This window comes from Bactrocera tryoni, chromosome 3, assembly GCF_016617805.1.
Source record: "Bactrocera tryoni isolate S06 chromosome 3, CSIRO_BtryS06_freeze2, whole genome shotgun sequence".
NCBI classification, from domain to species: domain Eukaryota; kingdom Metazoa; phylum Arthropoda; class Insecta; order Diptera; family Tephritidae; genus Bactrocera; species Bactrocera tryoni.
Window position 1 is genome coordinate 87,537,053 of NC_052501.1, and position 13,783 is coordinate 87,550,835.

At 31.1% G+C, this 13,783-nt stretch overlaps 1 protein-coding gene across 11 annotated transcripts in view; it reads right to left on the reverse strand.

The window, feature by feature from the left end:
- Nucleotides 1-9,288, reverse strand: part of LOC120771707 (protein shank) — a 29,506-nt gene extending 20,218 nt beyond the window's left edge. For 3 of the 11 annotated variants that reach the window (XM_040099852.1, XM_040099850.1, XM_040099851.1), the window contains exons 1-2: nt 8,716-9,288; nt 7,274-8,367 (exon numbers count right to left, since the gene is read on the reverse strand). The gene's annotated coding sequence lies outside the window, so the exon portion shown is untranslated. Of the gene's footprint in view, nt 1-7,165; nt 7,247-7,273; nt 8,368-8,715 lie in introns of those variants that run through there. The other 8 variants (XM_040099847.1, XM_040099846.1, XM_040099845.1 and 5 more) reach the window with 8 other exon arrangements.
- Between the last annotated feature and the right edge of the window lie 4,495 nt (nt 9,289-13,783).

The following is a 13,783-nucleotide window of genomic DNA, read 5'->3' on the forward strand; positions in this document are numbered from 1 at the left end:
AGATATCGAAAAATTTATAAATTGAAGCGCTTTCAAGAACTCAAATTAAATTAATATGCATAAAGCAAAAGTAATTTTTCAAATTTCAGTCATAAATACAAATAGAAGAAATAGAAGTAGAGCAGTTTCAAATGCGCAAAAGTTTAAACCCTTGAGCTTAGGATGGATATAGTCCATAAAAGGATATACATACATATGTATGTATTTATGATAGCGATAGTCAATATATGTATGTATATATAATTAATCAAAACTCTGTCTTAGATTTCGTTTTAATTGGATATTGACTAAATATGAAATGAAGAAACTCATAAATACTATATCTAATAAGATTAATAATTATTATTATTTAAAAAAATGTATGGAAGCGTACGCAAAGTGATCATCTCGATTTCAACCTCATTCTCATTATGAATGTAATAGCGGACGAAAGATAATGAGAACAACAAGGTCGTGGTATTTATTCGTATTCTGTAACCACAGGCTTAAAAAATATAAAGTTATATAGACGATTGTATTACATATATACATATATCTGGTGTGTTGCTAATATTCCTTTGTCATGAATTTCGGAATTCACATCCATACTAATAGCGGGGTTGTGCACGTGCTACAAAAACAAACCATAATAACTTCCTTCTGAGTGAGCAGTGGGCTCACTTTTTTATTTGGTAGGTTATTTTTTAAATTTTTAAAAATAAATGCTTGAGATACCAAAAAGAGGGTTTAGATAGTGCAGCGGTACCACGCTTTGCAGTGCATTATTTCCGGAGTTAGCATAATTATAACGGATAGTTCAGGATGACTTAAACCTTTTTCCGTACAAACATAAAAATCAAGCCGTTTAAAACGCCTGGAATTTTACCAAAAAATTATTGAAATGGTCGAAGAAGGCACTAACTTTATAAATTGCCTATTTATCTCTGATGAGGTCAATTTTGATCTAAACGTTATTGTCGGGCCATACTTCTTAGAAGAAAACGATGTAACAGTAACTGTCAGTGAGCACCGTTAAATAGAGTTTGGTTATAGCAATTGCACACATAGCAAGATCGGTTATTGCGGAGGTCCAACGAAAATTTGAAAATAAATTAATATCAAGAAACTCCACTTTCCGCTGGCCCCCAAGGTCACCTGACCTGACTGCCCCATACTTTTTTATGTGGTTATGACAAGCAAGAAATCTGACTGAATCCTAGAAATCTGACTGGATTGAAGCAGTCCATTAAATCGATAACTGAGGCAATTCCGACTTAAACCCTTCGAGCCGCAATGAATAATTTTCTAATTAGTTGCCGCATACGCGTGACTGAGCATGTACGTCATTTACGGTCCATAATCTTTCAAAATAATTAGTTATATATGTAAAATAAAATAAAATTTGCTATGCAATGAAAAAAATATAATGCATTGATTAAAAAAAAGTTATTACGGTTTTTTTGTGCCACCCTGTGTTATATGTAAATGTGGCGAATGTAAATATGTTTGACCATCATGAAACTTTGCATACATACATATGTATGCCTTATGGTATTGAGAAATACATAGGATATTTATTTTAAAAAACAAAATATATTTTATAGGAATTGTGAAAAAAGTAGTTCAGAATTCGTAATCCAAAATTGAAAAAAAAAATGTTTATGACAACTTGAAACGTGAGCTAAGACCGTAGAAGCTTATGACAGCATTTTTTCGTAAGCAAGATTTTGTAAAAACACATGCACCTAAGTTGCGGTCATTTAAACCAGATGTATTTGGTATTGACAATAGAAAAGTCCACGAAAGAACAACTTTTGAAAAGAGATTTCTAAAAACAGCTTGTTGACAATGCTAGTGTATTTGTTTAGTTCAATTAATTGAAAATGGAAGTATATAGAGATAAAGATAAAGAGCAAAGTAACGTTGGAACTTAATTTGTTTTTCTTAATAAAAAAATACATCATCCATGTAGCTGTGACCGACAGAGTAATAAAATGCTGAAAAGTACACTTCTGGAACTCAAAATTTGTTTTAATATTGTATAACATTGCTAACATTGTATAACTGTGCTCGTTGAAAAGAGGAACCAGTCACACTGTCCGTTATCTGGGTGAACAGATTAGAGTATGCGTGAATGAAGATCTGCTTGTTTCGTTTCTGCGTGAGGGCGTAATAAAAATAGAGAACAGAAACTGCATATCATATTTGTAAATAAATGTTATAAAATTTATTTTTCTACCTGAATATTCCTTTTTTTAGCTATATATACTATATACTTAGGGTATATGGGACCCAAGACATTTCTTAAAGATTATATTCGTTTACATAATATTCATCAACTTCCAAATCCGTGTATCTGAACACTTCACTTTAGAATTTATTCTTCTTAAAATGTAGTTTTTTATGCTCCCGCAACAGTTTGCGCAGAGTATAAGAGTTTTGTTCACCTAACGGTTGTAAGTATCACCTAAACCAAAACTAATCGAAATAGATATGTAGTTATATTATATATGTATGTATCAGGCTAACGAAAGGAGTTGAAATCCGGTTGACTATCTGCCAGTGGCGAACGCAGGAAAAAAATTTGGGGGGGGTTTTAGGTAAAAAGACAATGTTTCATTATTTTATTCACAAATTGAAGTCTAATCTTCTTTTATTTTGGGCCATAACATTTAAAATCTCTTCCTCCGTCACGTCTATATCTCTATGGATATTCAAGAGAGCCATTCCGTTCAGGCGTGCTTCTCCAGTTTTATTTCTTAAATATGTTTTAAGCCTGCGAAGTGAGGAAAACGAGCGTTCACTTGAAGCGACAGATATAGGGATTGTTGCTCCAATCTTTAAAAAACGATGCACTGTTTTGAAAATTTTTGCATCGCAACAATTCAACGCGTCTAAAAAAGTTTTGGATCTCTTTGTTTGATTTAACCAGTTCCTGAAAATATATTCTAGTTTAGTTAGAAAATATAATCTGAAGAAAAGATTTTTAACCTTTTCCACATTCTAAATTCAGCAACGAAATCATCGGGATCTTCTACATCAGCGGACCATTGCTTTTCTAAAACACGAACAGCATCTCAATAGCGTCAAGATTTATGTATTTATATGTTTTTAAAATCGTTCATTGATTTGGTCCAAAAAATGATCTAAAAACGGTATATAAATTGATCTGCGGTAATATTCTTCCGGTTCGCCTTCATAATTGTCGCGATTAGTTTGCCGTTTCGCCAAACGCGGAATTTTGATTTCTAAATCTAATTCTGCGGCTATTGTTTTAACTTATTCAAAAATTAAACGTTTAAACGATTGTTCAGAATCCTTACGCATTTCACTAATCTCAGCATCCAAATTATTTGCATAAGCAACGCAGCTGCTCAAATCACAGTCTATTTGCTGCAAACATAGGCTTATGTGTTTTGATAATGCAAAAATTGGCTTTAGTATCGCCATAGCAATCACAAATTGAGGTGATTGGATTGCAGTCAACAAAGCATGTTGCTTTGATAAATCACTTCTTAAATTTTCAGTATCAAGCTCTTCCAACGCTGTACGGATCAATGGGAATAAATCGTTAAATAAAGAAAGAGATTCTAAATGCTCCACCCAACGTGTTTCGCAGAATTTAAGTAACCTCACTTGCTTTGAGTTTGGAAAGGATTCAAGAATAAGATTTTTGAGCAGTGTGTCTGCTTTAGTTGACATGCGAAAAAGATTTACGGTCTCTTTCATGGAGCCAATACAATTTCTTATAGCAGGTATTTTGCAAGTCGTTGCCAAGCAAAAAAAGTATCAAAAAGTATCAAAAGCACAACCGTTGTTTTAAAAATTTTCATTTGAAAAACAAATAATAAGTAAAGTTGTGTATCTAATTCAGACCAGTTTTTTCTGGTTGTTTTTATTAAAAATATAGACATTTTAGTAAAGACATTCAAGTATTTTTTTGCAAATAGCATAATTTTATTTAATTTAAATTTATTTCACTACAGTTTGCTCATGGAACAAAAACTGAAAGTCATAATAAATGAGTTTTTATTTTTCCTGTATTATGATTAACAATAAACTCTAACAAATATAATAGAAACCTTATTGGTGACTTTTCAGTTCAGAACTAATTTTCAAAAGAAGTCCATTTTCTAATCACAATTCCCTTGAAATCTAAAAAAATCCAGTTCAGCAGCCACAGAGTTATAAGGCAAACTAATTACTTTGAAGCAAATTAAAAAAATATCTCTGTCCAGTTTATATTTTTCTGGGTTTTTTAATTGGCCTACATTCCTACAACTTTTTAATACTATCCAGATATAATAGGTTTATTTTTAGTTTAACATTTTCATAGTTTCAAAAAATTAAATTCTATCAGCAGAAAAGTATCAAACACAAACGGCCTATGTGAACAAAAAATTATCAAAACACACAATTTAGAAAAAAAAGTATCAAAAAAGATACAATTGTATCAAAACGGCAACGCTGTTAGTGACTAATGTATTCATTTATTTTACATATTCATACATCGTCGGCAGAAAGATTGCTTTGAAAACAACAGATTACAATTTTTCAAATGACTATGTAGAATTAAATTCAATTATTTAAAAATTCAATTATTTTGCGTTCGCCCCTGCTATCTGCCCATCCCTCTGTCCGTGCAAGCGATAACTTGAGTAAAAACTGAGATATCTTGTTGAAACTGGGTACATACATACATATGTTCTTTGGCACCCGAGGAGGGCTGGTATTGTAGAAGGGTGTAATCAAATCACTGCCACTTCCCCAAACCGTCCTTAAACGAAAGCCTATTTAGTGACATAATTAAGCATTAAATTAAGAAAAAAAATGTAATTTGGTATAGAAGATCGCAGTAGAGAGGGGAACTTGTGGGCTAAACATTTTTTAAAAGCTTGGGACCCCGCCCTCTATAAGCTCAAATGTACATATGTATATATGGGGGCCTTAGCCTTCAAATTCGTAATATAAATATTTTGCAGCTTCCGGTGGACTTTATACGTTATGTATCTTCTTGTCTGTGATTGTAAATAATGGATGCAAGACTTCCTATTTTAAATTCAAATATGTATGAAAATACCGTAGATAGAAAAGATATGGTGATAATCTTTCTAGAGTATAAAATTTTCGGTTACACTCGAATTCAGACCTTTCTTACTTGTTAAATTGGTGTTTGTATGGAATCGATCGTTTTTTGGTCACTAACCAATATATATGAAAAGATAAAAGCTCTTTAGATGAAAATTCGTGCTTCATAGCAGTGTATCGTCTTCAATATGAATTATAGGTAAAAACAGTATCCCAATAAAGAAGTATTAAAAGATTTTAGCGCACGTAACTAATCGTAAATACGCATGTGTATGTGTGTATGTATCTACAGTACATTAAAACATATTCTAACAGTAATTGAATATTTTAAATTGATTTCGCAGAGCCAAAAACGCGTATCAGTACTCATTTATTAATTCGTTAACAAATTCAGGTACATGTGCGTAGGTAAGTGCGATATATATATAATTCGGTTTATTCTATTAGAATAAACTGTGCTATCTTAACAGTATATTGGTATCACAACTAGTAAAACAGACCTCGAAGTAAGAAATTGTTGCTTGACACGAAATCACCTTGAAAGTAGTAAATGTTTAACTGATATTTTCTTCCAAAGCTTTTCCACAATACCACAAACAACTGAATTCTTTTTATTACGTGACTTAATCACTTAATTAATTAATGGTCAGTTAGTATTACATATATGAATTTTTATAAGGAAAGTCCTAAATAAGCACATATTTATGTTTATGAATAAAAAATACATTACTAACTTTACGAAAACACGTTCATCTATTTTAGCAGCATAAAATCAGATGCATTAGAGCGGGTCGATTTACGTGGAGCCAAAATAAACGGGGAATATTCTAGGGCTCATTCTGAACAACTTTGCTTAAGAAACTATAGGTCTAAACGCGGTTTGAAGCCAACGATTTTTAAGGCGAAGTTCTTTAAGGATCATAAAAATGTGTTCGTCAGTTTTTGAGATATCTGAATGAAATTTAAGAATTAGATCTCACATATAACCAATTAATCAGATTTTTTAAACTTCGCCTTAAAAATTGCGCATTGGGAACAAAATGATGAATCTCATATTCAACACTCATTCGTTAAATATTCTCCCTATTTGTAAGACTTAAATGCATGTGAATTATTTACAATGTAACTTTAGTAGTTTAAGAGATACATATTTATCCTGACACCATTTAAGGAAAACCTCAAAATCTCCACCTTACAGTGACCCATTGTATTAAGGGAGGGGTTAGGGTTTCAAGGTAATAAAAAAACTGTTTTGCGAATTTATTTCCTTAATATGGAATGAGTAATTTTATTCGGACCTTTTGTACATTACTGAGCACACTTTTGAAAACACAAAAGTTGGTTATGGACTAGAAAATGATTATATAAATTGTACCTGCCTCTAATCTATAACATTAGAGAATCAATCGAGGAATAATAAAGAAACATACCGTTTTCAAACAAAATGATACATAATTCTAAAATTAATAATACGTTAGTATGTAATAGCATTATAATTCAATTCTATAATGAGAGTAGAATGTGCGTTAGTTAAAACTGCCAGTTCAGTTAAGAGTAATAAGTGCGCTGGTTAATTTTTTGGTGCCACACGAGACAAATGCATAATTTCTTCCCGTGTGCTCGAAATACATATATTAGTCAAAAGTAAAACTCCTTTGAACTGTGCCGTATACTACCCCACAATCTAAATTATAAAATTTTTGGAATACGATTATTTACACCAAGTAGCAATTAACACTAGTACACATTAAAAACTTTTATCCTGATAATTTCATCAGATGAAAACTAGCAAACGGTACCGCTTATTGCATAAATCGGTCGAGCAATTTAGCTGAAAAAATAGAAAATGCAGTTTCGAATGTTCCCTATCTTACACAACATAGCCATGTTAGATATATATATTTTATATCGTATTCACTTATCAAAACACAATTTGGACATTTCTTAATAATTATAAATACGTTCTTAAACATTAAACATTTTGTCACATTTTTGACATTTTATATGATTAAATTTGCTACAACGCCGCTGCAATACTGCCAATAAATTAATGCTACGATTGGGATAGTGAAAAATAAGTAGGATGTAGGATACTGACCTTTTCAGACACACCTACATTATCCCAAATAGACGTTTATACACCAATGATACATATACATAAGTATACATATAATTACAATGCTATGTAGCTTGTTGGTTTCCTTACCACTTTTATGTTATTGTATCCTTGAGCAATTTTAATGTCTAATGCGGAAAAGAATCACTGCATGTAAAATTGCAACGAACACGGTCTCAGTGGAAAGCCGATCGTTGGAGGCGAAAATCGTTGATTCTGTTCGGTTCCTTGTGGGATGTGTGTATATTATATGCAGATACTTTCGTATATTTGCTTTTTTGAGCTTCGCTATCAAAATCCTCTCACTTGCCTGTGTACATACATCATTATAAGTTCACCATCTTATGAGAGCGGACGAAGCCACCCATCATAAGGGACAAATTGACACAAGGAGTCCGTAAACATACAAAATTTTAAATAGAAAAGGAAATAATGAACAGAGATAAATAATTAACGTGTGTGATACGAGAGAGGCACAATTGTCAGCGAGAAATATATTTAGCTCACAACAAACAAGCACTTCATTTTATATGCTATGAGCTCACCAACGGTTAGCGTAGAATATTGAAGAGCAAACAAATTTAGGATATATTGTATTGGTGTCGGTTTTTAGCTTGCTTTGACTTTTATTTCGTTGTTTCGGTTTAGCAATTCTAGCTTCCGATGTACATTTTTCACTTCACTTTTTTTTATCACATTTTGTCGAATTTAACGAGTATAACTATACATGCGTATATACATATGTACTTGTGTTCATAAATTTTAGAAACTTGTATGTGTATGTATTATTATAATTTTCACTATTTTGCTTGACATTAATAATGGCTTAAGGTATTTCCCCACTAAATAAATTGCTTCGGGAATTTAGTTTACCTTCTTCTAAAGCAGGATGAAATCATATTTAGGCTTTTCGGTTCACTTGAAAATCAACGAGGTTCTCTACATGGTTTTTACTAAACTTTATGTCTGGCGTGATTTTTCTAATGCGAGCGACGCGGTGTATGCACTGGCACTTACACTTCAAATAGTTCATAACATTTATATACATATGTACATATGTATGGTATACATATGAACGTATTCTGTAATTATTCACAATTTATTTTTATTACTTTTTGATGTGGTATTCTTTTACTGCTTAGTTTGATGTCAGATCTTTCATTATTAGAAGAGAATTTGAAGTTCTGTAAAAGAATACAAAAACATAGATAATTAAAAATGCATTGGAAATATTAAAAGTTGTCTTAAAATTTAAATATTAAGAAGGTATGTTCTATTTCGATAACTTGGCTCAATTAGATACTATATTAAATATTAGTGGCCTGTTATCATTTTATAAAATCATATCTCTCAATACCTAATGAAATATTTTTCAACATTAGAAAAAAAAAGCGTGATAAACGTTTGGTAATTAATAGGAAGGAAGCTGTAATATAACGTAATGAAAAACCCGCCTATAAAGCTAGAAAAGATGTGCTTAGAAACGAAGCGACACTTGTGATTATAAAAATACTATTCCTATTATATTTTACCTCTTCTCGCCCTGGTTCAGTCTTTTACTGATTTCATTTTGCTATTGCTTTTGCAGGTTTTGTACTGCTCCAATAGTTATTGGTTTTGTTTTTGCTTAGACTTACTGTCGGAATCTGGCCATCGGAGAATTTTTACGTGTATATACACATATTTATATGTAACGTTAAAAACCGGTTCTTGGCTTTTTAGCTGTTGTATTGGTTTTGTCGTTGCGATACTCCGGCCTCCTTTTTTCAGGTTACTTGAAGTTATTTGCTAAATCATTTGCAATATCTGATATGTATTCTGATACATACACAAATGTTTGTTCATATGTGGACTTTAATATAACTTCGCATGCATATGTACATACATATGTGCGTTGGGTGTATGCATAGAGATGTAATGCAGATTTCGCCTTCAGTAAATGACTTTTTAACAGATTTAATTATTTTTATTTTTCCCGTCTCGACTTATTTCTTTCTCCGGAACGACTCAAATCCAATTGAAAGGAAACTTCTTATTAATTTTTTACATATTTGTCAAACAAGAACGGAAGGAAACGTTCTTACGGTTCAAGGAAAACTAGTCACAACGCAGTCTAAAAACGAACTGAAATCGAAACAGAAAAATTAAGTCCCATCAACTTCAATAGCAGAAAGTACGTAGGCATTTACTTGCAAGAGCGACTACGAAGGTGGCAAGTTGTAGTTATGAGCGGCAGCGAGTGAACAAGAGATACTATTGAGAATGGAGCAATCAAATGAATGGTTGTTTATGAGTTGCAAAGAGAAGTACAGAGAATGAAATATAATTAAAAAAAAAAAACTTGTTTAGTTAAAATAAGGGGGATGTACATATGTATGTATATGTACTTCCAAATCACATACACTTGACAATAACAAACATTCAATTCCTGTAAAACACATACATATGTAGATGTTGAAATGTTATATGTATGTATATCACTTTATAAAGCAATATAGTTTTTACTTTAATTAATATTGTATTTTGTATTATTATTTATTTATAAAAGAGGTGAACATGTTTTCTCAAAAATACATAAAATTTGGATGCACACACACACATATGTATGTACATACATGCATATGTATATGCATGTCGACAGGCATTGCCAGTATTAATATTGCCAGATGTTTACATAATTACATAAAAAAATACGAAAAACCATCTGTGAATCATCAAATAACATTTTATTTTTAGTTAATAGTGTTTTTCCGAGAACCTAAATTTAAAATGTTACCTTATATAGTTCTTGGTTAAATAAACAGAAACATTATATGTATGTGTAGTATATGTCAGTAAAAGCATATTAAAGATAATTTAACAACAACAACAACAAAATTGGTAATTCCCAATAATTTATAAGTTGTTTTTATATTTTTAATAACTCTTGTTTTTTAAAAATAAATTTTAAATTGTGGCATCACTTGTCTGTTTGGTTCACTCGACTCGCTCATTTTTTTCTCTCTTCACATGATTGGTAGGTTTTCTTATCGCAGGTGGTAAATATTTTACCATAACTTTCAGATTAGTTTGTTTATCAAATTTTTGTTTCAATACCACGATGTTTCTTCCATTCCGTTCCAGTTTATAAGGTATTTAAGACTTAACGAGTTATTTAGCAGCCTTTGGAATGTATTTTGGCTGTTTTCTTTGTTGTTGGTGTGTGGGATTCTTCCCTGAATGGATTCGACATGTAATATATTGCCTAAGTGTGCAGACATCATGCTTATGCATACATACATATCTATGCATATGTATATATGTATTTTATATACATACATATGTATGTATGTATCTGGAAATTTCATTAATATTCTCTGACTAGAGTAATAATGCGAATGCAGGTAGATGCGAAATATTTAAATTAAGGTAAAACTGTATTTTCAATATGGAAAGACGGTATCTGAAAGGCCTCTTATTTAATTTCCATAGGAGTAGGTTACTTAACAGTATAAGAGACTGAAAACGTTTTGAAGAATCAGATATCTTAAACGCATTGCGAGTAAATGTAACAACAAACAGTTACATACATACATACATATGTATGTATGTATGTACATACATATATGCAAATAGTATATGATATGTAAAATTATTTCTAAAAGCATTTGTATACATACACACATGTAAATATGGTATGTACATACATAAGTATGTATACAATTATGATAAGAAATTAAATGTTAAGAAGTTAAATGTTTAGAATTAAGCATACCACACAATTTCTTAATTTGATTTTTAGTCTCTTTTTTATACAGAGCCCTTCATAGGAATCGGGGATGGTTAGTGAGTTGTTGGACCTTTTCTGATTTTAAATAATAACGCTTTGTTGACGTTGACAGACGAATATTAGTAGCTTGATCAGTTCGTATCTTCATTCTGAACATGCATATACATATGTATGTACATATGTACATAGCTCTTCATCTATCTCGTTAAGATTGGTAACAGCATAAGGCAGAGGTAGTTGGTAGGTATGTTGATACTTTGTGCAACATGTTGCGAGAGTGTAAAATGTATATACTGTTGTAAAATAGGACAGTAACTCCGGTTTCATTGGAATAATGCACTGACCAGTCAAAAGAGAAAATAAAAAAGCTCTGTACGTACATACATATACATATGTACATATATTGTATTGTATATTAGGCCAAAAATTGTGTTGTGTAAAACACGTTTATGATCTTGCTTTCATATGTACAAACACACATCCACAGTATTTATAGTTTTTTTTCAAATATTTTTATAGACTTCTAAGCATTCGTATCGATATGTGCATCATTGAGGACATATATACAGTAAAATTCCTCATAACCGGACACCCACCGGCTCAGTGTTTTTGCCCGGCTAAGGGAAGTATCCATATATGGGGGTTAGCAAAACGAGTGTTTAAAATATATTCTTACTGTCAGAAGATTCAATTGAAAACTATACATATGTATGTATATCTACTGAATTAATATATACTAGTCAATGTCTGCCAGAAGTGAATGAATAATACCAGTATAAGACAATTTGTGTGCTGTAATCATTTTACGTATTCTTCTTAAAAAACTCTCTCAAATCACCGAAAAGTAAAAATAATTTAAAAAAGTGGGAACTATAAATTGTGTAGATTTTTCTTGACAAATTTTATGAAATTTTGTACATTTTATCAGAGTTGATTTATAGGGAATCAAAAAAACGGAAATATCGCATATGCGGGAAATGTTGTACGGATCATTTTGAACAACTTTGCCCTAAGAGACAAAGACAAAAATACATCCACATATTCATATATGAAGCAAGTACAGAGTTTATTTACAAAACTGTATAACAATAAAGTAGTATATTATTTATACATATATAGTATATATTCAAATATTTAAGTAGAAACACTCATTGCCTTAACTTTTTGTACATACTTACATATAATATCATTACAAATTAAATCAAGCCATATAAGCGGTAAAATTATTCATATTTCAGTATTGTTCCTGAAACCTTCAGGAAGCTTAATATTAGTTCTTAGCTCATATAGTCTATGGGACTGTATTTCTACATCAAGTTGATTCATTCGCAATACATGTACAAATCAACATATTATACTTACCAAGAAGATATGTATGTATATGGATGTTTGCTGTTTTAGTTCCAAGTATATTGCAATTTCCATACTCGACCGCGAACATGACTTGTTTAAGCAAGTTATTTCTAATAGGTCTACATTTTCTTTAAGGTACTTATAAATATTATATTAAGATTACCTTTCACAATACTATAGAGTTGCATGTGAGGTAATAATTTTAATTCTGTGTGCCTTCAGAAGAACTGAAAGAAGTAGAGAGTTTAAGTAGAATTATTGTGCAAATGAAAACATATTCTAGCTTCTAGCTTGGATGATGTAAAAATAAACCTAATCACAAAACAATAAATTTTAAAACTATATAATATATATAGCAAAGTAATGCAATATACATATACATATGTATGTACATATATAGAAACCAAAAATCAAGAAAAGATTAATAACGCTAACTCTGGGTTTGAAAAATGATATTCTAAATCTTGGCTTATTAATGATGTGTTATGTTAAATTTTCTTCTCTAAATAGTAACATTATTAATATTGGTCTAATCAAACTTCAACTTATTTTTTTTTTTATAATTATACTAAAAATAAATAAACATATATTTACCATTTTGGTCGATCACTTTTTGCGATTTTTCCGCTAGAGACATTATTCCATCAGTATAAATCGAAATTTCGAAATTTCGAGACCGGAAGCAAGCCAACCATTGTTGTGCTACACGAACTGATACAGCATCGTTTTCGTAAACTTCACAAATTTTCATTGGTGGCTTGCGTGGCATTCTTCCCCTTTTTTATACAAAAATTGTAAATTTTTTTCAACTTCCGCGTATTTAATTATTTTTGGTTGGATGAAGCTTAAGATCTCACCTTTCCAACACTATATGGTATGACATAATGTGAATAGATGCACTGGAGATATACTACACGACTGCAACGACATCTATTGACAAAATACGAAAAGACTTTTTCGACTACCCAATATGATATAAATTGGCCATTTATAGTGTATGTACATATATACAAATCTTCAATATTTCATATAAGCGCGATTGCTGTTAGTAACATCAGGAATGTTCCACTACGTCACATCACATGAACTATCGATTTAAATTCCCGTTTCCTGACTACTGTCAAGACCATAAGGAATCACGTGACTGCGAGGTAGTAGCAATTTCCCACGTTAACGGGGCGCCTATAAATATCAATTACTTTTTGTATTGTTGTTACTTGATCTTTTCGGATTTGAAATTTACAATACATAGCCTCAAAACAGATTATAGCAGTTGCAAATTCAATGCGAATTATTGAAATTTTTTATTTACGATTTTTGCAACGTATACATATACATTTTCTACATAGTAGACTTTAAGGAACAATTTTGTGTGGGGTCGTTATATTTCCAACCAATCAAATAGTAGAAAATGTTAAGGTTACTCATACGCCTTGTATTGTATATGCTTGCGTTTTAAATATGTAAAAATTATATAT